The 18,397-nt window shown below is 42.1% G+C and overlaps 1 protein-coding gene across 3 annotated transcripts in view; it reads left to right on the top strand.

Moving 5' to 3' along the window:
- Positions 1-18,397, top strand: part of MAST1 (microtubule associated serine/threonine kinase 1) — a 106,745-nt gene that overhangs the window by 14,664 nt on the left and 73,684 nt on the right. The window lies entirely within an intron of this gene.

The raw sequence follows: 18,397 nt of genomic DNA, 5'->3' as shown, positions 1-18,397 counted from the left end.
CTCAGCTCTTACTACTCCAGATCAGTTAAATGTGGGTCCTAATGTTTCAAACTAACTTAAGCTAACAATTCAATGGAGACACAGAAACCTTTAATTGTAGCTAATCTAGATAAGAGATCTGAAGAACAGTCGCCTAATCTGATTGTTCCTTTATGTGTACCTAATCTGAAGAAAAGATCTGAAGAACAGTCACCTATGAATCTAGATAAAGGATAAAAAAATACATTTTCCTACACTCCACATATAACATCCAGAGTTTTGAGATAAAATATTAACTCAAGATGAAGTTGATAAATACGGTGAAAGAAACGAGAAAATAAAATAAAAGAAAGCAAAACAAAACAAAAGGGGGAAAAAAACAGACAATCGGGGAGGTTATATCTGTTCTAAGCATCTCAAACTAGATTAGTTTGAAATGTCCAAGAACAGCCTGATGGGTTGGAACAGGGAGACCCAAGTTCCAATCCCAGCTTAGTTGCAAACTTCAATGGGTGTCCTTGGGCAAATCCGTAGACCTCAGTCAGAACTTGTTGCTTTCAGGGGGAAAGGGGAAGAGAGGACCCATACATTGCCAGTGTGTGTAAATAAATACGTAATGATATTTCGTGATGCCACAAGGCTTCTGGTGATAATTCTCATTTAGATGGCTTGTAGGGTTTTGTCCTCAGCTTTTACTGATGCCAAAAAAAAAGCAAAGAAACTACACAGCCATGAAAAGACCATAAAAATCCCTCACGATTGACACACTCCCATCTGAGTACCAGGAATAAGTGAGGGGGAAAAGTAAAGATCAATAGCAGGAAACAGAGGGAAGGTATGATTTCCTTCAGAGATACAAATTGAATAATTGATCACAAGTTGAAAATACTGTAGTTTGGACTTTTTCCTTACTGTCTACTCCAAAGAAAGTGCCAGTCCAATGTGGCACCTCCCATTGGTTGTTTCCACTTCTCCTCATGCTCAGTAGGTGCTGCTGTTATGGATTATATTGTAGTAATCTCTCCCTCCCCCCACAAGCATCTGAAGCCCCTGAAAAAGATCTGGGTTGCCCATAAAATGCCTGTGTCATACTAGAACAATTAATGGACATGCGTTTAGCTGCTTTCATGTCTTAAAACATATCCAAGTAGAATCCAGAAAGTGTCATCAGCTACTCACTTGCTCATAGTTGTGGATTTGAAGTAAACCAGCTGCACAAAAATACGTGAGCACACACAATTCCGGTGTTGTCAAACGGATGAAGATGGTTTTGCCAGATTGTGGGGGAAATTTTCTGATACTTGCACGTGGTCATTTTGAGACAAAAAACATGTCTATTTTACACCTCCTCACCTTTTGATAAATTATCCAATGGTTACCACACTTTACAACAGATTTGCAAAAAATGTCTACCCACATAGTGGCAACAGCATCTGATCCCTGAGGGGGAAAAAAGAAAACAGAGCAAATGTTTCAAGCATGCCCAGAAAAGTCATGTCAGGTTGCTTTGCTGGTTGAAAATATCATTCTTCTGAATATAGAAGTTATACTGGTGCTTCTTTATGCTGTCACCTCTGCATTATTATATGGTAATCGATGTTTCCATGTTTCGCCTTTCTTGTAGCTGTGTACTTAACTGTGTATGTAGATGCTAACGACAACAGTTCATGTGTTGGATGTAGTGGGCCCACATAAACATATGCTACCTTAGATCTGTTAATTTTTAAGTGCTTGCAATACTCGACTTTGCTGCAAGAGATTTGCATGGATACTTCTTGTAAGCATGCTTTGTTCATTGTCTCTTCTATTCTTACCAGTTCAGTTTATCTGTGAAAGGAAAACTATTTATTTATTGGCGTGGTTTGTCCTTTAAAACAGAGGTCATCAACCCCTGGTCCGCAGCCCATTGCCAGTCCATGGCTTAAGCCCAACCAGGCCGCCAAGACAGACCTCTCGCCCCCCCCCGCATGCACTTCCCACCCCCGCAAAGGTTGTTTGCGCCTGCGTGCTTGCTCGTACACCTACGCAAATGGCGGTGCAGCCTCCCGGAGCCTGGCTGGAAAGCCAGCAGCATGGAGAGACCCTGTGACAGGAGGCAGGAGCCCGGTGGGGAAGCCATTTGAATTTCCTGGGCTCTGTTGGCCGGGAGCGCAGGGCGATGGGGCAAAGGCGAGGAGGGCTCCACGTGGCCCTGACAGCCCGTCCGCTCTCCCTTGTGAGCCTGCCTCCTCCCCTGGGCTCGCCCAACAGGTGGGTGTGTCAGGCACGTGCGTGAGGGGCGTGCATATGCTACCTCTAGTGATCCCTGTCCTTGTGGCGGGGTAGAGTTCGTTGACCTTTTGCACGCTGTATTTTTGAGAGCTGGGCGCCAGCTTAACATTTCTACTACGCTGCAGAGACACACAAACCATACCAGCCTTCCTCAGGACAAAAAGGACCATCATTTCCCCACAGGCCAGACGCATCTATGACCGCCTGGAACATGCCCTCCTAAGGGAAAGAATCCACACAACCCGGAAAAAACTGGACTCCACAGACAAAGAACTACTAGGCCTACACATCACTACCAGCCAAAAAATGAGAAGTCAAGATTGGGACAAGACTGATACCCTCTCTTACAAAAAGATGGAAAAAGAATTTATGAACCACGCAACCAGACAAAAACAGAAATTCAACAAATGCCAAACAAGCCAACAGAAACCTACACTAGACACCACACGCATCACCATCAACTTTTTTATCGGGACGCCAACTCTCCCCAGAAGAAACCTTGTCTTAAGCAAAGGAGGAAATTTTGCTATCACACCCAGTAAAATTCCTGTGGAAGACATAATTGCCAACGTGGAATCAGCATTATATCATCTTCCAGAAGAAAAAGCAGGGGAAATAAAAGGGGAAGTGACTAGGATCCTACAGAAAGCAAAACCCCCCAAAAGCAACATAATAAGAAAGGAGAGAAATGCTATCAAGTCCCTGAACTCAGACCCAGACATCTTCATCTTGCCAGCAGACAAAGGCAATGCCACAGTAATCATGGAAACGGAAATATACAAGGACAAAATCAGAGAACTTCTAGACCCCACCACCTACAGAAAACTGAAACGGGACCCAACCAACAAAATCACAAAACAAACAAACATGCTGATCAGGAGTTCCTCCCTGCACCCCAACGTCCTTCAACGTATCTGCAAGATAGAAGCTCTCCCACCAAGACTATACGGACTCCCCAAAATCCACAAGGACTCAATCCCACTCAGGCCCATTGCAAGTGCCATCAGCCCCCCAACATATGAATTAGCCAAACACCTAGCGACCCTCCTACAGACCCACATTGGACAAACCTCATCCTACATCAGAGACTCAGGACATTTCATAAGCAAGATCAGCACCCTAAAACTCAACCCCGGGGACAGACTGATCAGCTTTAACGTAGTATCCCTGTTCACTAAGGTACTGATAAAGGACACCCTGACACTCATCCAGCAGATATTTCCAGAAGACATCAAGGCCGTCTTCCAACACTGCCTAATGACCAGCTATTTCCAGTGGGATAATGAATTCTATGAACAGACAGATGGAGTGGCCATGGGCAGCCCCCTCAGCCTGGTTATAGCAAACTTCTACATGGAGCATTTTGAAAAACTTGCCTTGACTTCGGCACCCCTCGCACCCACAGTCTGGTTCCGATATGTGGATGACACCTTTGCAATTTGGAGTCATGGTGAAGAAAAAATGGAAGAATTTCTCAACCATCTCAACAGCATCCACCCAAATATACAATTCACAATGGAAAAAGAAATAGAGGGCCAACTCCCGTTCTTAGATGTCATGGTCCTACGCAAAACTGACCGACTGGGACACAAGGTCTACAAAAACCCACCCACACAGACCGATACCTACACAAAAACTCCAACCACCACCCACAGCAAAAAAGAGGCATAATCAAAACACTGGTAGACCGTGCAAATCGGAACTGTGAAGCTCAGTTTCTCAGCACTGAACTCAACCATCTGAACTGGGCCCTACAGGCAAATGGCTACTCCAAAAATGAAATCACAAGAGCCATCAAACCAAGAAGACAACAACGAACTGAAGAAGAAAAACAGCCACCCACAAATAAAGTATTTCTGCCATACATCAAAGGGGTCACGGACTGCATGGGGAAACTTTTGAAAAAACACAACCTTCAAACAGTATTCAAACCCACCACAAAAATACAACAAATGTTACGGTCAGCAAAGGACAGAACAGACCCCCTCACCACTGCAGGAGTATACTGGATACCTTGCAGTTGTGGCCAGGTATATATTGGAACCACAAAATGAAGCATCCACACCAGAATCAAAGAACATGAGAGACAGTGCAGACTAAAACAACCAGAAAAATCAGCAGGAGCTGAACATGCCCTAAACCAAGCTGGACATGAAATTCTATTTCAAAATACTGAAATACTGGACAACACCAGCAATCATTACGTCAGACTGCACAGGGAAGCCATTGAAATCCACAAGCACCAGCACAGTTTCAACAAAAAAGAGGAAAGTGTGAAGCTCAACAAAACTTGGCTCCTAGCTCTCAAAAATACAGCGTGCAAAAGGTCAACGAACTCTACCCTGCCACAAGGATAGGGGATCACTACACACGAAAGACGAGCTAATGACACCCGTCAACCACAGGAACAGATAATCTCTTCTCCTTAGCACAACAATACACCCACAACAATACACACTAATCACCCATCTACAGAAAAAGACAAAAGCCTATCTCACAGCCATAAATACTGCACTCCCAAGCCAACTACACCAGAGCACAGAGTGCTGGCATCTTCAGAGACTGGCGAAACGTTAGGAAGAACAACCTTCAGAACACGGCCAAAGAGCCCAAAAAACCCACAACAACCATTAGATTCAGGCCGGGAAAGCCTTTGCGAATATATTCTCCACACTACTTCACATATACATGAAAAAACTGAAAGATGTTGTCCAAAATTTTGTGTTCTGGTACCGCCAGTATGTATTTCATCTTTTTTCAGTCAGCCAGAGCTCCAGGTTGCTTGCTTCTGCACGGGGGTAAAACAGTGTTGCTATTAAAAATGTGAAAACTCTAAATTTTTTTTGCCCAAACAGTCCCAAATTTAGCACCGATCAAGAGCAAACATCCTTCTCCCAGTGTGCAAAATTTGGTGTTGACTGCCACCTAGTTTTTGTCTTCAAATTTTTTTATTTGGAGTGCCACACTTTTTTGAGTTACTTGGTAGAACCGGGTAGCCCAGTCATCATAATAGTAAGATTTAACACACACCCCTTTCTGCTACTTGATAATTGCCTAAATTTCCTTCATTATGTTTAAAATTTCATAGCCTTGATATTAATACAGTAGTTAATATTTGTATTTTATTAGGTAAGTCGCATTTGTCAATTTGATAAATTCCAGCTTTCTAGAAGGTAGTGGGTGAGATATATCTACTGCACCGCCCTCCCTAATTGGTGATGCTGGTGTTGGCAAATTGCCTAAATAGCAAGGGTCACAGTGGCGGCAACCCTACCTCCACTTACCTGGGAATAAACCCATTAAACTCAGTGGGATTTTTTCCCCAAGTACACATGTATAGGATTGCAACGTAAGTTTGTGCTCATAATGCACAGAGGTAAAGAATTACAGTATAAGGAAAAAGACCCACATTATTATTTATTCATCCTATCCAACATTAAGATCTGAAATCTTTCTCTTGTGCTACATATATAGAGTGACCCATATAATTCAAAAGAACATAAATGTTACCTGAAATTTTAGAAAGCCATGTCATTGTGAAACATGTGTTACAGTGCCATCCTCTGTCCCATTTTAAATCTGCTTCTTTTGTCTTTCTGGTTGTATTGGGTCACTTTTTTCAAAACTCATCTGGTACTGCCTCCATAATAGCTCTCTTTAAAATATCACATTCCATCCTCCTAGTTACTGAAATGAGAGGTCACTTAGAGATATTTCTTTTGCAAATTAACTTTCCACCGTGCTTCCTAGGAGTGGTGCTTGCCTGTGCGGCCGTGGGAAAGCTGTACAGTCCCAGAAGTGCCCACACAAGAAGGGTAGAATAAGCCACTTCTGAGTAGTGTACTTGGTACCTAGAAAGCCTTGAAAAAGGTCAGGATTGACTTGACAGATGATGATTCAAAAACACCAGGCACAGTCGATCAAAATTTTAAAAACATTGACTGGTATTATATAACAGATATAGGTTTTATATATTTTGTTCCTATTGCCCTTTTTCCCCCCAGCTCTGATGGTGTTATTTCTAAGATCTACAACTGCTTATACTACTGTGTGAAATTTCTTGATATTGTTCCTAAAGCTTCAGTGACTATAGGGGCCACTGAAGCGGGTTTCATCCACAATCAAGATGTTTCGATTCTTTATCTTCAGCTCTGGCATCTCACGGAGTTGCAACATCAATCCAAACGGACAAAGACACCTAGAACATAACACACCAGACAGAGTAGTAATAAAACAAAAGAAATGTCTAGATCATTGACACTGCAATAAAGAATTGGAAAGACTAACAAAGGACAGACAGCTGGCAATCAAAACGTCTTGCCTCTGGAAGAAACACACTTGTCATCCTCATAGTCATTGGGGCTTTGGGAACAATATCAAGCCATTTCACACAGTAGTATAAGCAGTTGCAGATCTTAGAACTCACACCACCATCAGAGCTACAAAAAACGGCAATATTAGGAACAGCATACATACTGCGTCGATATTTAACAGATACGTAGGATTTTGGTTTGAGGGAAGTGGTGGCGCTGTCGAGGGACGTGGTGGCGCTGTGGGCTAAACCGCAGAAGCCTGTGCTGCAGGGTCAGAAGACCAAGCAGTCGTAAGATCGAATCCACGTGACGGAGTGAGCGCCCGTCGCTTGTCCCATCTCCCGCCAACCTAGCGGTTCGAAAGCATGCAAATGCAAGTAGATCAATAGGGACCACCTCGGTGGGAAGGTAACAGTGTTCCGTGTCTAAGTCACACTGGCCACGTGACCACGGAAGATTGTCTTCGGACAAAACGCTGTCTCTATGGCTTGGAAACAGGAATGAGCACCGCCCCCTAGAGTCGAACACGACTGGACAAAAATTTTCAAGGGGAACCTTTACCTTTACCTAGGATTTTGGTTAAAACTTGGATCTATTATATAATACCAGTCAATGTTTTTTATAATTTGACTGTGCCTGGAGTTTTTGAATAATCATAATAATAATTTCCACTGCAGCATTATGCACGTGCTTTTTATGAATACAATAGGCACTCTCTGCAAGACGGAATCAATAACAAACTGAGTTAGTAACGTATATATCTCGTACCAGAGATACAGAATTAGTTGATTCTGCCTCCCAAGAGGCAACTGCTCTTCATAGTAACTTTTATGTAGCTCACATACAGAGTCAGTCAGCCATGTGAGCCAGCTGCAGCTGCAGGAGGCTGCATGTGGTGGCTTTTGGCATGTCACTCCAAGCAGGGCTTTCTGTGTTCACTCAGCAGCGTACCGAAAGCCATTACAAGTAGACCTCGGTGTGCCACAGGGGCCTGCCTAGGGCTGCTTTTATGCTTGGTGCCGCATGTGCTGCCATACTGGGGAGAGAGAGAAGAACTGGAAGACACTAAGTACACAAACAAAAACACTGCCCAAGTCACGGATGTATTTAGGGAGAAATCCTGCACACAAACAGTAATTTGAGAAACTATTAGTAGTGTTCTTTTTCTGGATTGGCTTTTGGGTTTGCAATCGCAGCTTGCAAATGTTTCTTTTTTGGATGACACCTGCCAGGATCTGACCATGCTAGCTGGGAGATTTAGAGCGGAACAGAACAAAAAAGTTTTATTTTATTAGTATTATTATTATTTGCAAACTCTGCTTGAAATGGATAGGAATATCTTTATTCTAATTGGAGAGCAACATTGACGGGCAATGCAGAATTGCAATGAACTTCAATTTTTGCTGCACCTTATTTAGCATATCAATGTGGCAAACTGTTGTAGAGCCCAATTAAATGAATGCTATCAAGTTGTTTCTGAAATGCTGTCTTGGCTTCGGCACTAGCAGTTAGACAGGATATGATAGATAAGATCGCTATATAGTTTTCCTGCAGGTCAAACAACTACAAATAAGACTAGCTTGATTTAACAGGAATGGCAAGTGGAATTTGAATTGATCTGGACCTGTTGTAATTTGAGATGCTAAAGTTAGTGAGCACATCAGGATAAGGAACTGGTATTCTTTAATCCTGTATTTCTGTCAGCTGTACATAAATTATCAACAGTTTTATCACAAAGCAGAACTTTAAAAAAACTTCAAGGAAAAGGCTTAAACATGAAAGGGAAAAGTTTTCCTTGTATTTCCAATGAGAAGTGAAAATAGGCCAAAATTATCTTCCTCCACATGGCCAAATGAAAAAGGCAACTAGCTTAACAAGTGGTTATATGATCATTCTGATTCTGGTAGGAGAGCAGTAAGTAGCAGTGTGTTTTATCCTAAGAAGCATAGTCTCCTGACCGTAGAGAACTGTCATGATGCAGGAGTGTAGTCAGGAAGACTTAGGGTAGAAACAGACATTATACACAATTGGTCACTAGAAGAAGAAATCCCTTAATTATTGAAAGCATCTGAATGCCCAGGAAGAACTATTGTTACTTTGTGTAATTTGCAAATTGACTTGCTTTGTTTTGTGATTAATGTTCAGAACTAAAGCACAACATCTGTTTCAAGTCTGAATTCTCAAACAGGGATGTCCGGCTGAATCACATATACAGTACAAGAAAAACATACATTCTACACTGCTCTTATCATGGGCTATCTAGACCATCTGCCTCTGCCCTTAAAAGCAAAATTGCATTCAGCCATGTTCTCATTTTGATTTTGATTTGATTTGTTTTTTGGTGGTTGGTTGGTTGGTTGGTTTGCCAGTGCTGAAAGTAGTCCGTCCTTTGTGGTAATCTGAAGTTGCAGCTTGGGATATTAGTACAAAAGACCTAATTAGTCAAGATTTTAGAGGGACCAAAAACCTAATTAACTTAGATTAACATTTGTTCATAGAGTGTTCAATTGATTAAGTTACTGTTTAAGTTAAACATTAAGTTGTTGGTTGCTTCTAAAGGAAATCCTAGGAGAAAATCTCTTATGTTGCTGTGGCTGACACTGTTTCCTAGAATGGCATTTTGTTGCTTAGTCCTTCTGATTGACTCTTCTTGGAAGTTAAATTGGCTTCACCTTCCTGGCAGTTTCACAATGTATCTCAGCATCCTCTGAGACACAGGCATGGTTTGGAGAGGACATGCATTTCTATTTCCTCTTATTTCTGTAGCATTAACCTGCAGTATAGAGGTCTGAAGTACTGGGCTAAGACTTTCTCCCTTGAGCACACCCTCCCATTGAAGTCAGATGTGCAGCCTTTTGTTGAAAGAAGGCTTCTTTGCAAAGTATGAGTGGCACGTACGCTGGCTGAAATCCTGTTGCTTAGGGTAGTAATTCACACTAGAGTCAACACATTGAATCAGTGGAGGTTTAGGGAGTCTGCCCCTTGAAAAGTTCTGTTGATTTGGATGGGCCTACTCTAGCTGTGACCTACTACACAAAGCAACAAGATTTCAGCCAGTGTTTGGAAGGCATAAACATCCAGAGCAGTGGAGATGGTGGGATAGAGGAAAAGACTAAGAGGTTTGGTCTCTTATATGCAGGCTGATAGCCCAGGCTTTGAACTGACAGAGTGTTTGAACTCCTGTTGCTCATTTACTATTCTGTCTTAAGCTTTTTATTTATAAATATACCTCTCCCCCCCCCCAGTGATGCAGGAAGTTACTAGAGCTGTCCATCTCTTCTCTCCAAAGGAAACTTAAAATGGATTAGCTTCTAGTTACTTAAGTTAGTTATGTCCTGTCAAGTTGGAACGGACTTATAGCAACCCTAATAGGGTTTTCCAGGTACGTGAGATATTTAGAGTGGTTCTACCAGTTCCACACCAGTGAATTCCCATGACAGAGCCAGGTAATTGAATCCAGGTCTCTCAAGACCTACTGTAGTCCACCATTCTATCTACTACACCACACTGGATCTAGTTACTTTACCCTGTGACTAATTTATTCTGGGTCCGCATTACTTACAGTGCAATCTTATATATGGAAGTTCTCCTAAGTTCAGTAGAATCTACTTCCTCATAAATATCAGTATGGGGATTATGTGGCCCTTAAAACTACAGCTCCCAAAATCCCTTACCATTGGCAAGAGCTGAATGGGAATTGCTGTCCGATACCATCTGGAGGACCATACATTGCTCACCCTGATATATGAGATTGCAGCCTTCATTCTGCTTTATGAATTGAACAAATCTGAATACTCTCCATTTACATTTTTTCCTTCTCTGTTACCTGTAGTTTGAGTTCTGAGGAGGAGTTGATGTACTATGACTTCTCCATGGGCTGCAACCATTTTGGGTCCAAATGTGGTGAGGGTTCATCATCACATACAGTGCCCATCATCTGGGTTGACTTTTCTTGCCCTTTATTGTCTCTCCCACATCCGAAGTAGGCCCTGCTCATAGAGAACAATAGAGAAATTCAGAATTAGCCTTAGTATGTTTCTGCTTGCAGCAAAAACACAAGACACTGGTACATCCAATGGTACCAGAAAGCAGTTTGCCAATTTATAACAACATGCATGATACATACCAAGGTTTTATAATCAAAATTACTAGAAGCATAAAGATCGTGCTGTGAAGAATTCATATAAAAATAGAATGCATATTAATTGATACAATACTGTCTGTATGAATACAAAAATGAGCAGTAGTTATAGACGTTTATGGTTGTCCTGAGCTTGTTGTTTATAAATAATTTATTTCTGTTTTTATACACAGCTCCTGAGGAAGGCTGTGTGCATTTTTAAATCAGAATAAAAATTATTTTCATCTTTCTACATCCTGAGACCTAGTCTCTCATTCTGATTTCTGATTATGTTTCTGCATGCAAAACACTGGGGCATAATTCTCCTGTATACCACTGATAATTGAATTTTAGTTTGGAGTAGACTTGAGCCTTCTTTTAAGGAGATTGAATACTGTGATCTAATGTTTGTTTCAAATGGGGAAGGAAGTGTTTGGAAATCTAAAGCAGGTTTGCCATAAGTTACTGACTCTCAGCCACAGAATCCTCTTCCCCGTCAAATGGAAATAAATGTTCTATATTAGCATAGCTAGAGCAAATTCAGAAATATTTTTAAAGAATTTTTTTTTTAAAAAATTTCCCTGACTCCTGCCTCTGCTACTATCCTTTGTTTCTGGGTGGACATATGATTGCCCAATCAGTTACACTAAAAAATATGTTTTCTCCATTACTTTCTACAAGCAGCTCCAGCTTAAACTCTGGGTATGAACAGGACAAGGAACTGTCTGTGGGACTGAATCCAGGTCTGTGGAAGTTCTCTAGCAGGCTATACCACATCCTTGTGTGTGACACCATATTGGGTAGTTTCACAGTTTTGTATGGGTTGTCTTCTCATTCCAAAAGATTAAATGGCCTTTAAAGCATGATTACTGCAGTAGGAACTTAAATTAAGCTAATAAATGTTCGTTTTTAAATCACTACCCCTTTGGCCTTTGGCCCAACACCCCCACAGAGATGTCTCCCCAGAGAAATTCTCTAAAATTGAATTGCATCATAAGGCTGAAAGTGGGTGAGCACTCTTTTGAATTATGAGCATTATGTGGATCATGGCTAGCTGCAGAAAAGCTTCTAGGCAAGACCTGTTCTCAGTTTTATTGGTCTGGAACCAATAATACCAGTGCTGAGAAAATATTTTGACCAATTGACCCCCAGAGGCCTCCAAGGCGTGCGATTTTATCCAGTTTAATTCACTGTAAGTCTTCTGTAACTTCTCCCAATCCCCAAGAAAATAGCCTTTCATTTGGCCACATTTTGGAAAATAGTGTTGGTGCAACCGATGGAGGTTCCAGGGAATTGGGTGGGAAATGGATTGACTGTGGCCCCTGGACCCGACCCTCCCCAGTGCCCTGATATAAAAGGAGCAGGAAGTATGGCCTCCTTACAAATGAATCAACACTGCATTCTTCTCGAATCACTCTGCCTAGAGAAATAAGTGTGATGTAGTGATTTTACATCATAATCTAATATGCTTGTGTGCCTCTCCAGTATATACTTCCAAAGAGCCAGCTGGGTGGAAATCATGGTGGCCTTTCAAGAGTCTGATTGCAGATTCCCCAGCAGGTTCCAAATCAACAAAAGTGAAATGTGATCTTGTCCAGCTGTTTTGCAATAGCCACCCTTTGGTTAATGTGCTGTGCAAAGGTGATGTAATAAGCATGAGAAAGTCTGGCAGTCTGGGCAGAAATGCCAAATGACATATTCTTCCCCCTAATCTCAGAGGAGTCATGCCCACCGGGATATTCTCTTATATTTCCAAGCATCATTGAAATGAACGTGGGCCACATTAGAGCCTTTCCTTCCTTCTGGGTCTACTTGTACCTGTCCCAGTGAAGGAGGATTTAGGACTCGCTGTTTATTTGTCTGCATCTGCTGTCACCCTCAGAGAGACAAGCGATGTCTTGGGAAACACACAGAGAAGAGGGAACAAATGTGCTGGAGATCTGTGTGAAACTACAGGACCCTGTGAGAGGAATGACAGAATGAGGTGGTAAATGGTGGCTCTAGGATATACTGAGTAGAGAAGTGGAATAAACTTCTGGATTTTGAACTCTCCATTATGTTAACATCATAACAGCACTCTCTGCAAGCAGTGAACTGGCATGCGATCATGTGGGTTTTTCCCTGATCATGCTAGTTGTTTGCTAGCAAGGAATTACTGTATGTGGTAGAGCACCCAGTTCACAAATGGCTCTCCTCACGTTTGATCTGAAATAAAACTGTCCACATTAGACCTTCTAGATTCCTACCACATTCTGCGAAATGGGGTAATCATGCCATATTGCTTAGTCCAAGACTTATCAAAAAAAACTGATGCCAGGTAGTTTAAAGTCACTTTACTTTTCCACCTTGCCAGTTCTATGTTGAGTTGGTCCTCACCTGCTGTATCTGAAAGGCCAGTATAGCAGTGTCATTCCCACTGTAGCTACAGGTCCCTGACATGGTAGCTGTCACATGGCAACTCAGCCTTAACTTAAACATGGAATGCCACATGGGTAACAAACCTGAAAGTGATGGACAAGATGGCTCCCCTTTCCATTCCATCTTTAAAAGACAAGTTGACTGGCAGCGGACTCGTACTTTGATGCTAAGGAGATGTTGAGCAGGATGTATGGCATGCAGTTATCTCCTCCAACACCTTCCTGCTGCCTCTGTGCTGTGACTAATTCACTCTCCCTAATAGTAGGGCTGGCCCAGCAGTGTAAATGTTTTTCATCTAACTAGTGATCAATTTAAACTGAGGCTCCTAACTTACCACATGAATTCAAGCCTTTATGTAGGAATGTCAACCTGTCCCCTATCAGTGAACTGCACTGGGGCATATCTGAAACTTGTTATCCATAAGATCAAGTTAAATGTTGTGAATTTCTTGAAATAATTCTACCACAAGGTTGGGCAAACCCATGGTGATCCTTCTAGAAATACTGTACCAAGAAAAGCTTTGTGTTTGTAGATGGTGTGAGGAATATTCTTTTATAAGGTAAAGGTTCCCCTTGACAATTTTTGGCCAGTCGTGTTCAACTCTAGGGGGCGGTGCTCATCCCCATTTCCAAGCCATAGAGCCAGCGTTTTGTCCGAAGACAATCTTCCGTGGTCACATGGCCAGTGCCACTCAGACACGGAACGCTGTTACCTTCCCACCAAGGTGGTCCCTATTTATCTACTTGCATTTACATGCTTTCGAACCGCTAGGTTGGCAGGAGCTGGGACAAGTGACAGGCGCTCACTCCGTTGTGTGGATTCAATCTTACGACTGCTTGGTCTTCTGACCCTGCAGCACAGGCTTCTGCAGTTTAGCCCACAGCGCCACCATGACCCCCATTCTTTTATAGGACAGTCCTATAAAAAGAGTTAACTGAAGAGAAATTATTGACCTGAGAGGAGCCAAGTCAGAGAGAATTTGGTAGCTTTTAACAATAGGAAACCTTAGAACTGCAGAGCTGGATGGGACCCTACGGATCATCAAGTCCAGCCCCTGTCAAGAAGGCACACTGGGGAATCGAACTCCCAACCTCTAAACCACTGAGCTATCCAGCAGCTTGAAATATGGATGAAGTGTAAAGGATGAAGCCGTTACTCCATCTGCAATAAATCCAAATAAAATGCCAAGGCTGGATAGAAATGAAAATATATGTAAGTCACCAACAGGCTTCTGGACAGAACTTATGGCTGTAAGTGTGAAGTGAACATTTAATACAACATTTTAAAAAGAAAGATTGCAAACTTCCCTCCCTCCCTGTCTCTTCTTCTTTCCCTGCATTTCGGGTTAGTTCTCTCCTTTAACTGCTATGCCTGTCAGGCCTCCTTCACCCAGGCTTACTTCCATGTTGCAGGAGTCTGTGATTTGCCAAACAACTACTTTTATTGTACAATGGTCTAAACTTTTAACATATGCAACATCCAACAACAAGAATTTACAACACGACTTCTTCGAGGTAACTTACTAGTCCATTCCCTACCCCCCCCAAAAAAAAAGTTTAAAATCTCTCAGTGGTAAAGTCTCCGGCTTCCTTTGGGGGTGTAGCAGGGGCTTCATATAAGCAAGGCAGAGGGTCTAACAGCAGGGGCAACTTATACAGCCCCAGTAGATATAGGTTGTCAGCTCTTTTCCCTCCTTCGCTCAACCTTCTTGAGCCAGGGGTAATTGGCAACCCCCTCTCCTGGGTTTTGGCTCAGGGTATATTTGCCCTTCAGATGTCACCAGCAAACTATGCTCCTGTCCCCACTCTTCCCTGCTTGCCTCATTCTCCCCAGTATGAGGGTTTCTGTGCCTCTACTTCAGGGATTCCAAAGGTCATGGGTTCCCTGCCCAGGGGTCTTCCTTCACTCTCCGTTCCCATTCTTCTTTCTTTCATCTCTCTTATCTTGACCAAGTTTTATGTCTGCCACCTCTCTTCAACTGTGTCTTTCCAGACCTTTCCTTGGTTCTCACCAACCTTCCTGTTCAGTCCCTCTTCTCCCACTTTTTCCTCCCCTTTTTATATCCTCATCTGTCATCACTTTCTCTTCCTCTGGGAGCTGATCTTTACTCCCCTCCTTTCCCCCATTATCCCCTCCATATCCTTTCCCTGCTTCTTTCTCCCGGATAATTAAGAGATTCTCCCCAATCAACAGAAGAGGTTGAGCTGCCGCCAACAGGGGTCCTGTCCTCCCAGTTGTCTGCTTCACAGTTAATTATTAGTTATAGCATGTTTAATAATTTTAAGATAGATTTTATCATTTTATTTTGCATTTTGTGAGGTACAGTATTTTAAATAGGAGGAGGAGTTGACATAAATTCTTAATGTAAACAAGGGGAAGATTCTAACAGTCCATTTCTTTTTTTAATCTTAAATTATCACAACAATATGCACTTCTTCATAGAACAGAAATCCAAAACACACACATATATACACACACATTGATTGCAGGGAGGTAAAAAAGCAACAAAAAGTCATATGGGACCTTTAAAGGTAAGAAAGTTGATTTGAAATAAGCTTCCATGCACTGCTGTCCACCTCTTTGGATGCATAGGCTGAAAATCCAGTAGTTAGGTCACAAGCAGAGTAGGTCCATCGAATCAGTGGAATTTACAGAGGAGCTGACTCGCCACATCTCCAGTGATTAAAGGAACCTATTCTAGTTGCAACGTACATCGGTATTTCAGCCATGGACTATAACCTGAGTAGACAGCAATTTGTATACCTTCATCTGCCATTCCTTCTCTGCAGTTGTATGAATGTCTGTCTACATTTGCCTTCTTGATTTATTTTATTCTTCCATCTTGAGTTCTTGTCTATTGATGTATTACTGTACTTTGTTCCTATATTTTAAATTGTTTATTTTATATGTTGTTAGCCGCCCAGAGTAGTCAGGTGACTAAATGGGTGGGGTACAAATTAACTAGATAGATAGATAGATAGATAGATAGATAGATAGATAGATAGATAGATAGATAGATAGATAGATAGACAGACAGACAGACAGACAGACAGACAGACAGACAGATAGACAGATAGATAGATAGATAGATAGATAGATAGATAGATAGATAGATAGATAGATAGATAGATAGATAGATAGATAGATAGATAGATGTCGACTGCAGTCCATAGAAGTGCATGACAAATAAAATGTGTGTGTCTTAAAGGTGCCACAGGGCTATTAGAAAATTCAGTGTAAGTGCTCCAGCAGCTTAACAGGGGGAACCTGTTTACTTTAACGTGGAAATTGCAGATATTTCAGTGGTGTTCAAAGAGAAGAGTATGTACAATGGAGCTGGATACTGCAAGTCTACCTATTAAGGACATCCTGTTGTCCTAGCTGGGGAACACTTCACCCCATCATGGCAGGATGAGGGCCCCCTCCCCACTAGGACCAGGAACCCCTGGGGCTGCCTACGATGCTTGAGTGATCCAGACTGAAGCAGGGTGCCATAAATAAGTTTTCTGACAGTTGACCTAGTGTTTTACAGGTATGTATCTTGGCACTTGGACAATTTGGAAAAATCCAATATGCCTGTCAAAACAACTCATTGAGAACCATATATAGCACTGTCTGTTGCATTCGGAAAATCAAAATGCTTTCAGGCCTTCAAGCAATCTATTACTGGAAAGCAGCTTAGATTTTGAGTGACTGTCTGTCATCTTTCTGTAGCTTCTCCGACTACCCTTATCTCTGACTTTTGCCCTTCACAGCACCTACACCTCTCTGCTCCATGCTTTGGCTCCACTTCTACCATGACAGTTCTAATAAAAGTCTTCCTCCCCTTTGTCTGTCAGCCCATCACTCCTTCAACAGGGCTTTCCTCAGTCTGCTACAATTAAATTTCTGCATCTGAGATATTCAAAGCGCTGCAGCAGGAAAAACTAAATTTTACAGCTTGGGAACACTGTGTAAATTGAATACATATGCCTTACCTCCCTCATTTTACCCTATTCTAGCTTGTTATTTATACTATTTAAATTATGCATAATTTATTCAGGCCGGAAGGAGGGAGCTGTAGCAGGAATGGAAGCCACTCCCTGTGGCAACCAGAAATCTTAATATAAAATACTTATGGCTTTTGAGATTTCATTAAGCATTCAGTGATCACATACTTTAAATCAGGGGTAGAAATGAAGTACAGTACTCCCCTCAAGGGTATTTTGTGGCCTCCAAAGCCCCACATGTTTACATCTTCCCTCCAAAACATTAGGAGAGCGCTTCCAGGCCTGTGATTCTCCTCCCGTAGGGTTCTCCCTGAGATCTTGTTTTAGACCAATATCTTTCTTTCCTAAAACCAGAACTGGTGACACAGAGACACACACCGATGGAACCATGCAGGTCTAAAAGGAAAAAAATCTAAAGAGGAAAAAAAATGTTCCCTGAATCTTCCAAGCTTGCCTATTTGTATTTTAAATCATCTGTGTAGCCATAAAGCGTAGAATCTTGGTTTTTTTTTTTTTAATGTTTATTAAATTTCATTTGTTTACATACAAAATAACCAAAAACAAAACAATAGTGCACCGCTCACCCCGGGGGGTTGGGAACCTTGGCCTTTTCTTTTCTTATTTCTTTAAAAAGAAAGCTGCATTCTAAGCAATGAGAGTTTTATGCACATCTTTGCATCCTAACCCCTCCCTCCCCTGTGGCATTATGGAATCGTTGGAAATGCACATCCTGACCATTGCTTAATCTGGAAAGGTTTTCTGGGATCCTCTGAGACACCTGCTTTGTGCTCTCTCCAGACACAAGTCTGCCTGACTCACTCTTCAACTTTTGCACTTCTGACCATGGACAAATGTTGGCTGAGTATGATAGGAATGATAGCCCTCCACATCTGGTAGCTAATAATAATAGCAACAACAGAAGCAGCAACAACAACAACTGGTGGTGCCAGATTGGGCAAGGCTGCGCTGCATATCCTGCTCATTCACACTTCCAGTCCTGTGCAAATTTCTCAAAGGTAAATGTGGTGCTTGTTGAAATAAAGAATTGGTGATCGACTGCTATGACGCACCACCTCCAGGGGAGCTGCATTCCATACATATGATTCCTTTTCTCTGTATTGTTAAAAACTGAAAGGCAGAAAGGATCTCACACGGGAAGTGTATTTTTGAAATGCTGAGGCTGGTGTCCTCAGAGTAAGATTTCTTTATGAAGAGCGAGGTGTGCAAGCAAAGGACAGGCTCCCTATCCTCATTCACAAATTGGGTCTGTAACTCGGGTATGGAGCTGGAGTCTTGCAAGATCTACT

This window comes from Pogona vitticeps, chromosome 2 (genome assembly GCF_051106095.1).
Source record: "Pogona vitticeps strain Pit_001003342236 chromosome 2, PviZW2.1, whole genome shotgun sequence".
Classification (NCBI taxonomy): Eukaryota; Metazoa; Chordata; class Lepidosauria; order Squamata; family Agamidae; genus Pogona; species Pogona vitticeps.
The sequence above is the reverse complement of the archived record's forward strand: the minus strand, read 5'-3'. Positions and strand labels throughout refer to the sequence as shown.